Below are 17,750 nucleotides of genomic sequence, written 5' to 3'. Positions count from 1 at the left end.
CTGATAAGAGGGCCTATAATCTCTGTATGCAGATCTCCACTGACAGAAGCTCACTACCTTTTCTGGTGGCTCGTTGGATTAATGAGACCTGCCTTTTAGCATATTTTTCTACACATTGGATTAAATCCGTCTCCGTGTCCCTTTCCACCCTCCCTCCCGCTTGGTCTTAGCTGTGTCCTTTAGAGCCCCACAGAATGTGGCAGCTCCCCTCCCCACATATGGACCTTAATGCAGGAGGGTCCCGGAATAACAAGGCTGACAGCCTACTGAGGCAGCTCTCCAGTTTACCTGTAGGAAGCCCTGTCCAAGCTGTTGTCCTAAGTCCCACTGTCCACAGGCACCTCCTCTCCAGGGGGCACAGACACCTCACAGGCAACACTGCAGGGAAGAAAGAAGGCAGAAAGGCACGGGTCATTCAAGTACTGCCTGCCTCCCTGCCAAGCAAGCCAAGAGACGACAGCACTCCAATCTTCACAAACGCCACACCACTATACAGACAACAATCTACAACCCAGACCAAGGCAGTCACACATCAAAGTGCACAAACACACACAACACTGAGCAGATACAAGTGCACCCAGCATCCAGCCAAGGAGCTGGCCAGTGAATCCGGGGCCCCAGCACCTCCTGTCTGGTCGGCATGCTCCAGTCAGAGCTATGCTACAGATGCCCCTTGAGGAAGGGTGCAGGGCCCAAGGGCAGGAGGGGAAGCTGATGTTTATGCCCTGCCTAGTCAAGTCTCCTTCTCTAGCTGTCTGAAACCCGCTTCTCAGGCTGGTCAGTGAAATCAACTGTTACATCACTGCTTGGACCCAGATGAGGAGAGGAAGGGGCAGAGAGAGGAGAAAAAGACCAGAAAAAGGAAACTAGGGGAGGAAAAGTCTGGAAGAGGAATTGGAAGGAAGAACAGAGGGAAGCAGGGAGAGGAAGGAGGGAGGTAGAGAGGGAAGAGGAAGAATAGGAACACTCCAATTACATTACTAAGAGCCTAGCAGTGGAGGAAAGCATGTGGGTGGCTCATCAACAGCTTCTGGCCCCCTCACTGTCAGCAAACCAGGGTGAAGTGGGGCAACGGGGAACCACAACCCCTCCCCCACACAAGGTGGGGCCAGACCCCTAAAGCCCCAGGATGGGGGCTCCTTGGACAAGGTGCCCTTCACAGGGGGATGAGGAAGGGCAGAGAGGGTGGGGGTGGGAGGAGAGGGCGACTTTACTCTTGTCCTTTGAAGCTTCCGACAGAAACAGGAAAGGACAAGGAAGGGGGAAACCCAGAGGCAAAGACACACAAAGGCAGATGGACTACAAAACCAAGGCCAGAAAGAGGTAAGAAATGTAGATAACTAAAGGCAGTCAGATGCTGGGGGTAGGGGGGCATGGACAACAAAACCAGAGCTGGACAGAGACAAAGAAAAAAGCTTGTGCCAGGTAGAGATGTTTGAGACGAACAACAGCCATAGAGATGGAGAGAGAGACACCCAAGGTGGGCACATGATAAGCCCAGAGCTGGACAGAGCCGTAGACTCTAGCAGGCAGATGGGCACATCAAGCCAAAGATACCCAAAGGCAACAGAGAGGAGAGAGGGAGACAGAAAAAGACAGAGGGAGAAACAGAGACACAAGAGAGAAACACATACAGGGAGGCCTGACCTCGACTTTTCTCAGGGCTTCTGGGCCTCCCAGATGGATTCAGAGGCAGGTGCTACTGGGAAAACACGGGAACCAGTACCTCTGAGTACCTGGAGATGGGGGTAAGCCGTGGCTCCCACTTGATCAAGTTCACTGTCTGCAGGACCCAGATGAGAATCAGTGAGTCAGCCAGAGGAAGCCTTAAGCACCAGACAGGAAATAGCCCTGCTCCCCTCAAACACCCCACCTCCCATCCTCATGCCCAATGATTGACACTTCCACCTCCTGTGGTAGTACAAAGGTACAAGAATAGCCATCAGTGCAGGGCACAGCAGGTGAGGCTATAAGAATGCTTCTTTCTGCCTTGCCCTATAATTGAGGCTCAGCTCCAGGCCCATCTGCTCCACGAAGACCTGTGGCCTGTGAGGCAAAGGACCCATGTCTGTGGCCTAGCTCTGCTACTGATTGACTCTAGAATCCTATGCACTCAATCAATGAGTATTTATTATAAGCAAGCACTTACTTTGTGCTGGACATTGAACTAAGTGCTGGGAATTCAGAGACAAAAGGGAAACAAATTATGCCTGCCCTCAAGGAGCTCACATTCCCCCCGGGTGAAACAACCTTTACAAAAGAGAGGCAAACAGTACAAGTAGCTGGGGGGACTAGGAAAGGCCTCCTGTGGAGGAGCAGGTTTGAGTTAAATACTGAAAGAGGCCAGGCAATAGTTTAGTGGTATAGTGTGGTACAGTGGGAGAGAGCATCCCAGGCAGGAGATGGAACACACTGAACAAAGAACCAGTGTGGCTGGAAGAGAGATTCTATCCATGTGGATATCGATAATAGAACATCACAGAGTCACTGAAATCTGGGGTAGATGATTTATAGGAGGGCAGCTGTATTAAGGTGTGGAGAGATAGGCACCTGGCTCAGTGGAGAGAGGGGGTACCCTCCACCCCAAAGAAAAGCCTGATAGTATCTGCTTGCATGTACACCTGTAGGGTACAGTGTACACATGTGCTCCCCACCCATGACACAGACTTAAGACTCTTTCCCATCTTCCCACTCTGGATTCTCTCCATCTTACCAAAGTTCTTCTTTAAACCCATCTGCAACTTAGCACAATACCCCAATGAGCTGAAGGGAGGAGTTGGGGGAGGGGCACAGTTTGGATGGAGAAACCATCCCAGCCCAACCCAGTCCTGACTAATGACTCACTCTTAAGAGTCTAAAGATTGAAGATATACAAGAATTGCGCATCAGTATTTAAGCCTGGTCAGAGATCACTGACAATCCCATCGGAGAATGGGATGCCGATCTCACCACGGGGCTCCCCATCCCTGACAGACAAGTTCATTTGTAAGACAACAGCATTGTCTGTTTGCTGCCTGGGTAATCCTAAGCAAATCGCTTAACCTGCCTGACTTAGGTTCCTCCTTCTATAAAATGAGAGGAAAGGACCAAGTGATCTTAAAGGTCTCTTACATCTCTAAAGCTCAAAGAGTCTCCATGGACTCCTGGCATGGCTGACAAGACCACTGAAACTAGCCACTTGTCATGAAAGCAGCCTGGGCCAGCCAGACTTCTAATCTTCCTATATCCAAAGGTGTTTTCCATACTCACTCTCTCATCTGACCCTCATGATGACCTTATGTCACGGGTAGGGAGAATTATTATCACTTCCATTTTACAGAAGTGGACCTGAGGTTTAGAGAAGGGGTGGCTAGCTTTTGAAAGATTGCTAGCGGATGGCAGTACTAGAAACCACATCATATGTTTCATCTGCCAGCTACACAGATGATTTTCTTGGGGCAGAGAACTCTTGGTGAGGATCTCTTGAGCTTTACTCACTGCAATCAGTTCAATCTAATATTGGATGGCTCTCTGTGAGGAGGGATGGGAGAGAAAAGGGGAAAATTTAGATGATATAAAAACAAGAGATGGGAATAAAAATTTACTTAAAAAAGACTACAGAACTTTTTGGGATGTGAAGGGTTAAATGACTTGCCTGGGGTCACTATCACTTGGACCAGGCCTTCCTGACCTGGAGGAGGGCTCTCTACGCCCCACTCTATGGTTGCTCATCAGTTTCCTTAATAGCAATAGGATATAGACCAGTGATAGTATCATTACAGAGGCAGAAAATAAAGCTTAGAGAGAGGCTTCCCCAAAATTGCTGGTGAATGGTACAGTGAGGTCTGGAAACAAATTTTCCTTCACACATTAGTCACTTTTTCTGTGAACCAGACCTAAGATTATATTAGTGTAAGGAACTCCCAGGTGAGAACAGTCGCTCTAGCAATGCAGGTGGACACCTTATAGTCTTAAGAGAGTTGCCTGGACATTGAGAGGTTAAGGATTGCACAACCAGTATGGGTCAGAGGCAGGACCTGAATCCAGGTCTTTCTGATTTGAAGGCCAGCTCACTATCCACTACAGAAAGGAAATAGGGTGTGATGGTAAGTGACACTAACTTACTGTGCAGACCTGAATAAGTCACTCAGTACCTTTGGGCTTCAATGTCCCCATTTGTCAAAAGGACTAGATAATGTCCAACAATATACCACACCATACATCCTGGAGGGGAAGACGGGAAGGGACTAAGCATTTATGTTACACCTATTATGTGCCAGTCAGGGCAGTTAGGTGGCAAAGTGGCTTAGTACTTGGCTGAGAGTCAGAAACACTTTCCTGAGTTCAAATCTGGCCTTAGATACTAGCTGTGTGATCCTGGGTAAGGCACTTAACTCTATTTTCCTCAGTTTCCTCATCTGTAAAATGAGCTGGAGAAGGAAATTGTAAACCATTCTAATATCTTTGCCAAGAAAGTCCCAAATGGGTCATAGAGTCAAGAGATAGCTGAAAAACGACTGAACAACTGAACACTATGTGCCTGGCACTGTACTAAGCAATCTTTACAAATAATGGTAAAGTGTTGATCATAGTGTCTGGAACATAGTAAGCACCAATGAAATATTTGCTATTATTAAATATTATCTCACTTGATTCTCACAACAACCCTGTGAGATAGGTGCTATTATTATTCCCATTTTACAGATGAGGAAGTGTGGCAGACAGAAGTTGAAGTGTCTTGGCCCAGTGTCTGAGGCTGAATTTGAACATCTTTCCTCCCTCTAGGCCCAGTGATGTGTTCACTGTGCCTGCCACTGGTTGTCTCTCCTGGAGCTGATGAGCATCACCGTACAACCATTCAGTGAAGGAAGGTAGCAGGTCTAAGTCCGTGGGAACCTCAGTCCCAGTGGGGCATCACCTACCCAGATAGAAGGAGAAGACCTCCCTGAGATGTTTTCTTTGCTAGATATTTTTGAGACCCAGAATTTAATTTTATTTCCCTGCTGAGCACTCATCACTCCAAAAAAAAAAAAAAAGTTGATGCAAATTGTGTTGAGAAGCAAAGGGCATGAGCAGGGGAGGCAACCGACCCACTACATTCTGCTCTCTTCCTACCTGATCAGCTCACAACTGGAACATTGGGCTAAGTGCTGGTGTTTTAGGAAGGTCACTGACAAATGGGAGGATATTCACAGGACAATCGGCAGGACGATTGAAGGACTGAGGATCATCAGAAACAGTTGAAGAGACTGAGGATGTTACTGTTGGAGAAATATCCCGGTGGCAGGGGGATGGGAGGGAAAGGCGATCCCCGTTTTTGGAGTATTTGAAGGGCTGTATTTTGAACAAAAGGTCAGCTTTTTCTCTGCTTGGTCCAAGAACTAGAAGCAACAGGTAGAAGCTGTAGAGAGGCAGATTTGGGGCTCGATGTAAGGAAAAATTTCCTAACTACTGGAGCCATCCAAAAATAGATGAGGTCGACTTGGGAGATGGAGGATTTTTCTATCCCTGGACGTCTCCAAAAAGAGACTGGATGAGCCCTTCTCATGTTGTCAAAGACGATTTTGTTGATGCCAGAGTTGGGAGAGGTGATCTCTAAAGGCCTAACTCTGACACTGGAACTATATATGGGCTGTGAATCAGGGGCCATCACCTTAATAAGATTAAAAATGTGCAGCCCTTGAAAATTTTGCCAGGTGGCTTACCGATGTGATCTCATTGGATCTATTACAGAACTGGCACCTGGCTGCACACGTCAGGCATTTTCCAACACATCCCAAGGAACTTCAGCGTCCTACAAGGCCACTTTAGTCTTGGTCCTCACACTTCGTATGCCCTGTTCCTGGGACCCTTCTAAATGGAAGGGGGAGCAGAGAGCTCTTCTCCAAAGCACCATTAAAGGAGGGCAACACCTGGCTTTTTTGTTCCCACATGGCTCTCTTCCCTTCCTCTCCCACCTGTTTTACGTCCCTTCTTTGTGTTGCCTTCATCTATTAGATTGACATCATCACAGTGGCTGGCACATAGTAGGCATTTAGTAAAAATTTGCTGACTGACCCAAAGGGCAATGGAGAGACACACACAGTGGGTATGTACAGGCAGCAGAATGTCGCCAATGACAGCCTCCTCTTGGGAAGTAGCACAAATGATGTCATCAAGGACAATCAATCAACATCCATTTATTTGTCTTCTACATAGTGCCGGGCACTGTGCTAGGCAATGGATATACAAAGAAAGGTCAAAAAAAAAAAAAAAGTCCCTGCCCTCAAGGAGCTTACATGAGGAGATAACATGTACATATAAGATGGGAAGGCTCTATCAGGTCATGTCATGAGAGCAAGGGATAAGTGAGGGGCCCCCCAATTGTGGCATGAGCACTCATGAAAGGTATTCAAGCTTAAAAGTGCACTCGGACTTTTGGGACACCCCTCCCCACCCCCAGTACTCAACGCATCAGAGAAAGCCCTCCTTGCGAATTGAGTGTTAAGGAAATGGCAATAGAAGTAGTTGCCGCCATTGGTGAGGCATCCTGCACAAAGCACTCCACATAACATGCTCTCTCTCACATGACCCTCGCAATCACCACCCAGTGAGGGTGGGGTAGCTTTTATGTTCTGTCATCATCCCATTATAAGAAGAGTAGCTGGCTCTTTACATGGAATTTACATTCAGGACCTCATCTGGTCCTTAGAACAACCCTTGTGAGGAAGGAATTGTTGCAATCCTCATTTTCTGGATGAGGAAAGTGAAACTGAGGCAGACTAGAGCCTTCCGCTTATCACTATACCACCCATATAAGCTAGAAGAGGAGGTTTGAAAGGGCTGGGATCTATCTAGGTAGGAGAAATACCCATATTGATGAGTTAGAGGGCATGAAGGTGACATAGAGGACAGAGCACTGGACCTGGGAGCCAGGAATATTTGAGTTCAAATCCTGCCTCAGACATTTAATAGCTGTGTGACCCTGGTCAAGTCACTTAGCCTCAATGTCACCATTCATAAAATGAGAATAGCACCTTCTTCACAGGGTTGTTGTGAGGCTCAAATGAGGTAATATACCTCAAATGCTTTGAAAAACCTTAAATCAATATGTAAGTGCTAACCATTGATGAAGTTGTGAGTCCAGAGCACTAAAAAACAGAGATTTGGGGACAGTACGGGGAGGGTAGGTCAGGGGCTATTTTGCTGATCAAGAGAGAGAAACTTCTAGCATTTTGTAGCAAACCATTAAGGGTTCAATCTAACCTAATCCAGGCAGACGTTGGTAGGCAGCCAGGACTAGTGGCCAGAGTAGCTGCTCTTAGAGCCAGACTTAGGTTGAATCCCACTCCTGCCATGTGTTAGCTGTGTGACTGTCATCCCAGACAAGTCACATGGATGGGGGTGATAGAGTCAGCCCAATAGGATTCACATTTTTAAATAAAACTTTTTTTGAAAAAGTAAAAACTATTCTTAGCCTAATGGTGGTACAAAAACAGCCTGGAGGCTAAGATTTGGCTCTAGGAGTATAATTTGCCCACCCCCTGCCCTAGGAAACTCAGAGGATTGCCAACTTGCATCAGTAGAGGGAGTCCCTTTATCTAGGAGATAACTCTAGCAATGAAATCACACATCCAGTGCCTACTTCTAACATAACCCAAAATAATGATAAAGAACATAGCTCCCATTTCTCTCCTGCATTAAGGCTAGCAGAATATTTTTCTCATAACAGCCCTATGAGTTAGAGAACACAAGATCCAGAGGAGGAAACTGAGACCTATCAGATGTGGGAAAAGATTTGGCCTTCATCCAGGACTTTTCTTCTATGTGACCCTGGCAAGTGATTCCCACAAATTCTTTCTTTTTGGCTTGGGAGGCTGTTTTGGTCTATCTACACGAACAGGGGTGGTTCCCTCATTCTGAAAACTGGCGGACACTTCAAACGTAAACAAAGACACTAGGCTATAAAACTGGCCGCTTGTCAGGAAAGCAGCCCAAGTCAGCCAGTCTTTCTGGTCTGCTTCGCCCAGATGTAACTGGGCTGAACATTTCATCAGAAGAAGCCACGCCCTGAAAGACCTTTGGAGCTAGCCCTGGGTCCACGAGCCAAGAGATCCCAGCTCTACTGACTCATGAGGACGCCACTTTGGGCAAGCTGTTTTCTGGGCCTCAGGTTTCCTCTGTAAAGCCAGAGGTCCAACCACCCTGTGAGGAAAGGATGAAACCGATTCTACGTGGCCCTAGTGGGAATAATGCATCAAAGCTACCAAGAGGCCTGTCTGGGTTCCTACATATGGAAGGAAACACTTCTTACCAAGTCAAGTTCTCCCAAAATGGAACAGGCAGTGTTCAGAGGGGGTGCTCCTAACTCTGTGACCTTGAGCAAATCCTTTCTCTCTCTGAATACTAATTTCCACATTTGAATAAAGAGGGTCTTGGACCCAAGATCACCTCCAGCTCTGACAGTCTATGTTTTAAGGGTCTTGGGCTCAGTTCCCAATTCTGCTCCCTCTTAGTTGTGTGATCTTGGGCTAAGTAACTTCAGACTCTCTAGGTATTAATTTGGACCCCTGTAAAATAAAAAAGGGGACCAAATTATGTTTACAAGCTCTAACTTTTTTTGTTTTGAGGCCCCCTCCCCTCTGCAATTCTGTGTTTCCAGGGTCCACCCAATTCTGGCGTCCTAGGCTCTGACGTCCTTCTTAGTTCTAACATTTATGACCTTAAGTGTCTCTCAGCTCTGATGTCTTATACTCTAAGGTCCTTCCAGCTCCAACATTCTAGGTTTTAAGGTTCCCTTCATCCCAAAATGCTAGGTTCCCAAGGCCTTCCCTACCCATACTCCTGAGTTCTCTCCCCACTCTTGATATCCTATATGGCCCTTCCTAGCTCTAACAGCCTATGATCTAAGGATTTAACTCTAAGGACCCTTCCAGCTTGGACAATCTGAGGAGTTATTTAAATACCAAAGCCCTCAATCCATGTTGCACAAAACTGCCTCTTAGTGGGAAGGATGCTGCCCAGTCAGGGACAATGGGCTAGGTGTGGTCCTATTAGGAATAAGGGTGAAAGGACTTGATGACTTTTGAAGGTTCTTCCTTCCTCCCCACCCCAAATCCACTAAGAGTCAACTGTAGCATCCTCCACCCCTCTGTACCCCACAGCATCTTTCATTTACTGACCTCAAAAAGCTTTTACAATTGATTCTGCTTTGTGGTCAGAGCCTAAAGTCTGTGCATCTCAGGATCCACTGAGTCACTGCATGGGCTGACTAGCCCCAAACACTGACCGAGCTCAGGGCATACCTGTGCCTCAGCAGGACTGAGATGCTCATAGCCATAAAGGAATGCAGGAGATGAAGTCCAATTTCCTATTTTTATCATGAAAACTAAGGGCCAGAGAGGGAACTCATTTGCCCAAGATCACACAGCGAGTTAAGTGTTCAAGTAAGGATGGTAAGCCAGGGAGCCCGCCTGCCAGTGCAGAGTCAGAATATGCTGTGTCATTTGTGATCTACCTTACTTTCCTCCATCTCTTGCCTCTTTGCCCCTTGCTCTCTGTGATATTATTACTACTCTCCTTCAATGAGACTCACGTTCCCCATGAAATTTACTGACAGATAGGATTGGTTCAGTGTAATTGTTAGACTCTTTTTTGGCAGGGACCATGTTTGTCACCCAAAATGAGGGGGCTGCTTGTGATATGGAGTTGTCTGCCCACCCAAAATTGGTGCTCGTTAAGGGTAAAGGTTAGGGTTCTCCCTGAGGCCAAAGGATTCTGGAGTGTAGAGATGTCTCCTTCTTAGATGAGGAACTCCAGCTGTCTCTCCTCTCTTACTAGGGGGTCCTTTAAAGGCAGACAGGCCTTTCTTCTGCTTCCCCCCAAGCTTTGTCCACAGTATAGGTACAGGCTATTCGTGGCCAAACTAAATCCCCTCTTCTTTTTTTTTTTTTTTAATTTTTAATTTTTTATTTTTTTAATGTTTAACAATCACTGCCATACAATTGCGATTTTATCCCTCCCCACCCACCCCCCACTACCTCCCTCCCTCCCCACGACTGCATACAATTCTGTATAGATTCTACATATACTTTCCTATTGAGTATATTTTCACTATAGTCATGCTACGTAGTCAGACTAAGATAAATGAAGGAATCCGTATAACAAATCAGAACATGATACACAAACAGATACACATACACAAACATGATCTGCTACATTATGTGAGTGACTTCCATATTTCTCTCTCTGAGTGTGGAAGGTATTTTGCCTTGAGGTCCACCATTGGGTAAATCCCCTCTTCTTAACATTTACCCAGAGACCTATCAAACAAACATCCCTCTCCACTCCCCTGAGCTCAACATACACTCACTCACACTGCCTCCCTCCTTGTGGTATATTATTCCTTCCTAAATGGTGATCCCTAAACTAATGGATGAGAGAGTATGCCCTCTGCATCCCCAGGAAAGGAGAGAGCTGAGCCAGCAAATCCGACCAAAGGAGGCTTTTTCCAGAATCCAAGGCCAGTACTGGACTTCCTTGGGATAGGAAGTCATTCCTTCCTTCAAAACTATTCTCTGGAAAGGGATGGGGGAGGGGAGAGGAGAGTGGGAGGAAGCAGGGGAGAGTCCATAGCCCAGGGCCCTTTCAGGCCTCCTGCTTTGGGGGGAGAGTGGGGGTACCTCATCAGCCTGACTACCTGCTGACACATACAGACAGTACTCTAATCCTCTCCCTTTCTCAGTAAACAGCTCTTAGGTCCCATCCCCTGGCTCTTTGTTTCTCTTTCTACTCTGTACATACCAGCCTCCTCCATGGAGCAGGAAAATCTGAGACCTTGCGTAGTGGGTCTCTCCCTAACTCACTATATATCCTCTAATAAGTCATTTCCTCTCTGGGTCTCCATTTCCTCCTCCATAAAATAAGGGGGTTGAACTAGCTGATCTCTAAACTCAAATGTTCACTGGGAAAGTACAGAAAGGGAAGAGAAAATCACATCCTCCTCCCTTCCGCCCACTCCCTCTAAGTAGAAAACCTCAGTCCGTCCTTTATTGAACCTCTTGGGGCATTCAGTGCTCCATTCTTGCATCCTAACCCATCCATCTCCTTTCTCCTGCCTTGTCTCACTAAGTGTGACCCTTCATGCCTAAGCCAACCCTAACGCCTGTAGCTTAAACTGTGCCTCTTTCTAGTTCCTTGGTGACCTGGCTTCATTAATCATTCCCTGTTCTCTCAGGCATCTTTGAACCATCTCTCTCCAATAGTTCCCCCTTCTCTCAGCCTAGAAATATGATCAAGTCTCCTTGATCCTAAAAAGCTCCTTTCCTTTATCTAGTTATCCCATCTATTTATTGTACTCTATCAAAACAGAAGAGTCTACACTGGGGTAGGGAATCTGCAGTCTTGGGGTCTCCTGTGGCCCTCTAGGTCCTCAAGTGTGACCCTTTGACTGAACGTAAATTTAACCCCTGGTCTACACTCACTCCCTTCATTTCCTCATTACTCAATTAGTCACTTCTCAATCCTTGCTTACAATGTGGCTTCCAATCTCATCAGTCCACAGCTGTCTCTACTAACTTCATTATCACTAAATCCGATGAATTTTTTTTTCAGGCCTCCTCTACCTTGGCCTTTCTGCAGCCTTGGACACTGGGGAATCACTCTAACCTACTTGATGCCCTCTCCTTCCTTGGCTTTCATAAACCCAGTCTGTTGTGGTTCTACTCCTACTCCTCTGACTGTTCCTTCTATGACAAAGAATCACAGAACTCGAGGTCATCGAGTCTGACATTACCTTGAACAAGAGTCCCCTCTACGACCCTCCAAGGGGTTTAGTTGTCTTCACTGGAAGACATCTGCTTCCTGTATGCCTGGCTCCAGCTTTTTTCCTGCTGCACCATTGGTTGGACCTCAAACTGGATCACTCATGCCCCCATTCTTGTCCTGCCCTTGCCTCTTTTTCTGGGCCTTTCCTAATGGTGCTCCCTCATGTCTGGACTGGATTCTTCATCTCATTCCCCTTGTTTCCATCTTCCTTCAAAGTGCAGCTGAGGCTGGACCTCCTCTATGAAGTCTTTGAGGATGTCCTCCCCATCCTCACAGAACATTGTCTGAATCTCTCTCTTCTCTGATGTCGGTTCTCTCTTGTGTTCCTTTCTTCTGCTCCATTATAAGCTCCTTGAGAACAGAGCTGGTCTTATGTTTGTATTTCTGTATCCCTGTGTGCCTGTTCATCTTTACATAGCAGGTATTTAGTAAATTTTTCTTGACCTGAAGACTAAGGCCCCTTCCAGGTCTGGTAATCAAAGTATTAATACTCTAACTGGTAACCCAAAGACCCTTTCCCTTTCAAAACCCAGTGGTCCCTACAAGGTCCTCCCTCAATTTAGGATTTCCCAGTCTTGACTGAGCCAAAGCCAACTCTCAATCTTGCAGTGCTGGGGTGGGGAGTGAGAGCAGGAAATGGAATCTGAGGGGAGATGACCAAGGCAGAGGAAGAGCAGAACCTGATTCCTTGAGTTGAGGGGCAGAAAAGGGGAATTGGGTCTGCATTATCCAAAACTGTACACAAAGCACATGTAAATGAACTCAAGACAAACCACCTCAAACACCTGGATCTTTCCTTCCCCACCAACCCCACTGCAGGTCATCCAAGGACACAACTACATGGCTTCCACCAGCCTAGCTGCAAAAACTAAAAAACTAAAACACTTGGATCCATGGTCAGAAGGTGTAAGAACCTGGTGAAATGGGACTCTGGTACACGTGTAACCACCATCAGCCTGCATGACAGACATGACTTTCTACATGGAGGACAGTGAGGGAGCATCATGATGATTACATAGGGAAAAGAGATATGAATGGACCTTCTGTAACTGGTTCTGGTCAGTTAGCCACATGGTGGCCAGGAGGCTGTTTGGCTTCAAAGACATTCAAAAGGGCCTGTCAGCCTCCATTCCCTGCTCTTTGCCACATTTGCTTTTGAGGAATCGCAGAGATTCTGTCTCTGATCCTGGGAGTTTCAAAAAGTAGTGAGATTGAGCCCAGGCTGGGTGTTACAGAGAGCCCAGTACTGATGCCCCAAAGAACAGGATCCCAGCCCAGTGGATTTACATTAACTTTGGAAGTGAGAAGGGAGGGAGGAAGGGAGAAGGAAAGAAGAGAGGGAAGGAGGAAAGAAGGAAGGAAGGGATAGATTTATTAAGTGCCAGGCACCAGGCTAAACACCTTGCAAATATCATCTCATTTCATCCTCACCCTCACAACAACCCTGAAAGGTAGTACCATTATTATCACCCCTATTTTACAGTTAAGGAAACCGAGGCAGAAAGTGGTGAAATGACTTGCCTGAATCACACAGCTAGTAAGTGACTCAGTTTGGATTTGTACTTAGATCTTTCTCACTCTTGGCCCAGTGTTCCATCCACTGTGCCAAACAGCTGATGGAACCAATGTTATGGAGGAACGTATTGAGGGAAATATTTAGATATTTGTTCTTGCTGCATCTTTGAAAAAGCCAATGTATTAAGTGGCTAAATGGACCTGAGGTGCCTGGACCTTGAGAGTGAAGGAACACAATCAGTTGGGTTTAAGTCAAAGGCAGACAAAAGAGCCAATGACAGATCCCCCCCAGGCCACCCTGGCACTCTGGGAGAGAAGATAAGGTCTGTCTGGTTCTGAGAAAGTAATCCAGGGCAAACACTGGATAGATCCACTACAATGCCATGGGAATGGATATAACCCAGGTCACAGCTGTGGCAAATGGCAGGGCTCATCTTTGAACCAGGTCCTCTTAGTCACCTGAACCCCAGTGACTCACAAGATGACCTCTGTTTTCTTTCAACTTTCGGATTCTTTGGGAATCACTTCATTCTTTCAACAAACATTTACTGAGTACAGCTCATGGACAACACTAGGAGAGACACAGAGATAAAGATGAACTGGCCCTTGACCCCCGAAAGGTCAGTCTTGGTAGGAGAGACCATGGAAACAAGATATAGACACAAATAACCACCGTGCCAGGCAGATTGTGAAATGAGCCCTTGGAGCTGGGGGAGTTCATTGTGGGCTTCTCGGAGGAGGTGTTGCTTCTGTTAGGCCTTAAAGGAGAGGGTGCCAACAGATGGAAATTGGGGAGAGTAGTGGGAGATAACAAGAATTATTCCTGTCTTTATAGTACTTTAAATTTACAAAATAACATCCTCATTTTACATGTGAAGCAACTGAGGCTTAGAAAAGTCAAATAACTTGGTCTTGTATTTAGGACCAGCACTTGAACCCAACTGCAGCTCCTTTGATTTGGAATCCATCAGATCAGAGCCTCCCACTCTCCCCATCTTCTTACTCCATCCCCACCCCTACTAGCACCCCAATCAAGTAAACAGAGATTTAGTAAGATGCCAACTCATTGTTAAAATCAAAAGGAAAAACCCCAGACCACTGCTCTTCCTGCCCTAAAACAGGAGCAAAGCACCAGAGAATCAACATTTCCAGGCCTCGGCCTGATTTCTGTCAGACTTGCCTTCTGATTTCTTTTGGGACCAACTATCTAATTTCTTCCAGGCTCTGGGTGTGAACTGTTGGGCTATGTAATTTTGTGGAGGGTAGGCAGTAGGAAGGCAGAAAGGAGCCCCAAAAGTGAGGGTAAAGGTGTCCTTTCAAAGACAAGGTGCCAAAAGCCTGAAGACCAGTCCCAAGGGAATCTCTAGGAGTCCCTTCTGTCCACAAACCACTGCTTCATGGGTGAGTAAAGCAAATAAATGCTCTCAGCATCACACACTTTGTTAGCTACCCCCTGAGACAGAGGCACTGAGTGGTAACAGTTAGAAAAACCTGGGTTCAAATTCCTTCCCAGATACTTGCTACCTGTGTGATCCTGAGCAAGTCACTTGACTGCCTTGGGCCTCAGTTTCCAGTTCTAAATCTTGATACTATACTTGCCCACGCTTCCACACCTTTGCCAAGGTTTCTTAACTGCATTTCCTCCTTTTCTACCCCAAGTTCCCTAGCACCAGAGGACAAATCGGGGCGCTGCATTGCTGAGTCCTTTGATTTAGAATTTCTGCTGGCTCTCTCCCTCATTTGCTCTGAAACTTTGAAGTCCTTCTCCAGGACTTAGTTCCCTCACTTATAAAATGAGGGAGCCAGAGAAAGTATCTCTAAGACTGCGTCCAGCTCTGCTATTCTATGTTCTATAGGCCTTCACACATTCTATGGTTCCTTGTAGCCCTAACATTCTAAAATTCTGGCTTGAAGGCCTTCAGTTTGATCACACCAGGAACTGGGCCCTAGAGTGAACCTTGTCTCCAGGAAGCCAAACTGATACGGTATGTCTAGGTTCAAACCCCAGCTACTTTCTTCCCACAGTAGAGGTCTCATTTCCCATGGGGAGGGGAAGGTAGGTTGAGGGAGAAGTATGAGAAGTCTAATTGAGTTTCACAAAGAACAGGGTTAGAGAGTAGATGCTGACAAGCAAGAAAGAAAAGGGTAATTGTTCCCAGAAGTCAGCTGGCAGCTTCCCAGTCTACACTGGGACCTACACCATGTGAGCTGAGTAAATCAAGTCTAACCTTCTGTTTTTCTCCAAATACACACACACACACACACACACACACACACACACACACTCTCTCTCTCTCTCTCACACACACACACACACACACACACACACACACACACACACACGCTCTATGTAGCTCAGGTTCTGTCAGCTTAGGGTTTGGACAAGATGACAGCCCCTTTCAACTGTGATGTCCTAAGGTCTCTCTCAGCACTGACATTCTGTGTTCTAAGGGCCCTCCCAATTCTGATATTCTATGTTCTAAGATCTCTCCTAGTTCTTGACATTTTCTGTTCTAAGGTCCTTTCCAGCTCTGATACTTGTTCTCTATAGATCCTTTCAAAACAAACACCTGATTGGCCTATGACTCGATGAATGCATGGAGGGGAAGATATAACTCTCAGAAGCACTGGTGCTCAGATCCCAAAAATGCAACCTCCCATCAGCAAGTTCTTGTCATCTTTCCCCTATGCTCTGGCTTCTATGGACACAACACTTGAGCTTTTTTGTACTGCTGTCCTTAAAATGGTCAAAGTACAACTAAGTACTGTACAACATCCTCAATAGTTTTGGTGTTGGAGAAGAAGTATTGGAGTCACAGGGCCTGAGTTTGAATCCTGACCATCACTGTGGAACCACAGGCAAGTCAGGGACTTGGGTAGTTTAGCTCTACAATGAGAATAATTCTTATGTTCCCTATCAGGCAGCTGGGTGGCACAGAGGATAATGAGTTGGGCCTGGAGTCAGAAGACCTGAGATCAAATGTGGCCTCAGATACTTCCTAGCTGTGTGACCCTGGGTAAGTCACTTAACCACTGTCTGCCACAAGTTTCCTTATCTGTAAAATGGGGAGAATAACAGCACCAACTCACAGAGATGTTATAAGGATCAAATAAGATAATACAGCGAGGTGAATCCCCTGAGAGGGTCACAAGTATTTCAATTTGTACTATTTGAAGTTATAATTATGGAGGCAGCTGGGTTATATACCAGATAGAGCACAAGGTCTGGCATCACGAAGACCTCAATGCAAATCCAGCCTCAGACAATTATTATCTATGTGACCCTTGGCAAGTCACTTAGCACCTGTCTACCTTAGTTTCCTCCATTGTAAAATAGGGATAATAATATCATCTACCTCCCACAGTTGTTGAGTGGATAAAATGAGGTATTCGTGATGCGGCACATAGTAGGTATTTAATAAATGCTTTCCCTCCCCTTTATTTTTTTCCTTTCTCCCTATCTCACAGGGCAGCATCATTAGGAGGAAAGCGTATTGTGAATTTAAATCCCTAAAGAAGTGTCAGCGTTAATGTTCAGGCTATACCTCAATGAAGGGGTGCTCACTACCTGATGAGACAGACCTTCAGGTGCAGCTACACCAGTGTAGGTGACAGGGGGGCTTCCTTCTAAAAGCCCCTTCCTTCTAAAGCAATTTCTGATTTTATGTTTAAATACTGAGATTTTTATCCCCACCTTTTTTTTTTTTTTTTGTAATAGTGACTTTCCCTCAGGAAGGACATGAGTAAAGTTAAATCTCTGATGAATCCACAGTGAGAGGCTTGTCACTCAGGAAGCAAAATGCAACAACACTGTGTGCATATGATACATGTATACACAGGCCCTCTAAGGGACAGCCCTACAGAGATCTCCTCTTCTTCCTCCATCCTCTACACACATTTTCTGACCAGGTCCTGTGCACCACATTTCATACTCCTACCTCCTGCCCTGCGCCACAGCCTGGTTTGGATGGGAGATTTCAGGCTTTCCACTAATCTGAGTTAATCAGATCCCATGAGACAGGGCTGACGATGTCTGATAAAATCAGTCTGGTACTTAAGTCTCAAAAAGCTTTTCTATTCTTAGAAGCTTCAAGCTATATCTTAGCTGTAGGGGGTTCTGGAGATCTCCACCAGTGGAGGTGGATGGATTACCTCCCACAGGCCTACTTCTAATACATCCTGGCTGTGGATGGAATCCTGGGCAATGAGCAAGTCCCTTCCACCTTGTGGGGATCTAGGCAACTCTCTAAGACTGTAAACTGCTAAGAAGGGGCCAATCTGCATTGGAATAGGCAGTTTCCTCCTAAGGAATCACAGATTCAGTCTGTCTGTATTTTAAGTCCTAAGGTCCCTTCCAGCTCTGGCAGTCTATATTCCAAGGTCCTTTCCAGATCTGACATTCTGTGTTCTAAGGTCCTTCCCAGCTCTGGCAGTCTATATTCCAAGGTCCT

General features: G+C 46.2%; 1 protein-coding gene across 9 annotated transcripts in view; it reads right to left on the bottom strand.

Moving 5' to 3' along the window:
• GDPD5 (glycerophosphodiester phosphodiesterase domain containing 5) overlaps positions 1-17,750 on the bottom strand; it is a 167,636-nt gene that overhangs the window by 105,282 nt on the left and 44,604 nt on the right. For 6 of the 9 annotated variants that reach the window (XM_072610824.1, XM_072610819.1, XM_072610820.1 and 3 more), the window contains one exon: positions 289-378. The exons of 2 other annotated variants lie outside the window; for them this stretch is intronic. The gene's annotated coding sequence lies outside the window, so the exon portion shown is untranslated. Of the gene's footprint in view, positions 1-288; positions 379-1,647; positions 1,790-17,750 lie in introns of those variants that run through there. One more of the 9 variants, XM_072610821.1, reaches the window with a different exon arrangement.

The sequence above is a fragment of the Notamacropus eugenii genome, chromosome 5 (assembly GCF_028372415.1).
Source record: "Notamacropus eugenii isolate mMacEug1 chromosome 5, mMacEug1.pri_v2, whole genome shotgun sequence".
NCBI classification, from domain to species: Eukaryota; Metazoa; Chordata; class Mammalia; order Diprotodontia; family Macropodidae; genus Notamacropus; species Notamacropus eugenii.
This window is presented reverse-complemented; position numbering and strand designations above follow the sequence as displayed.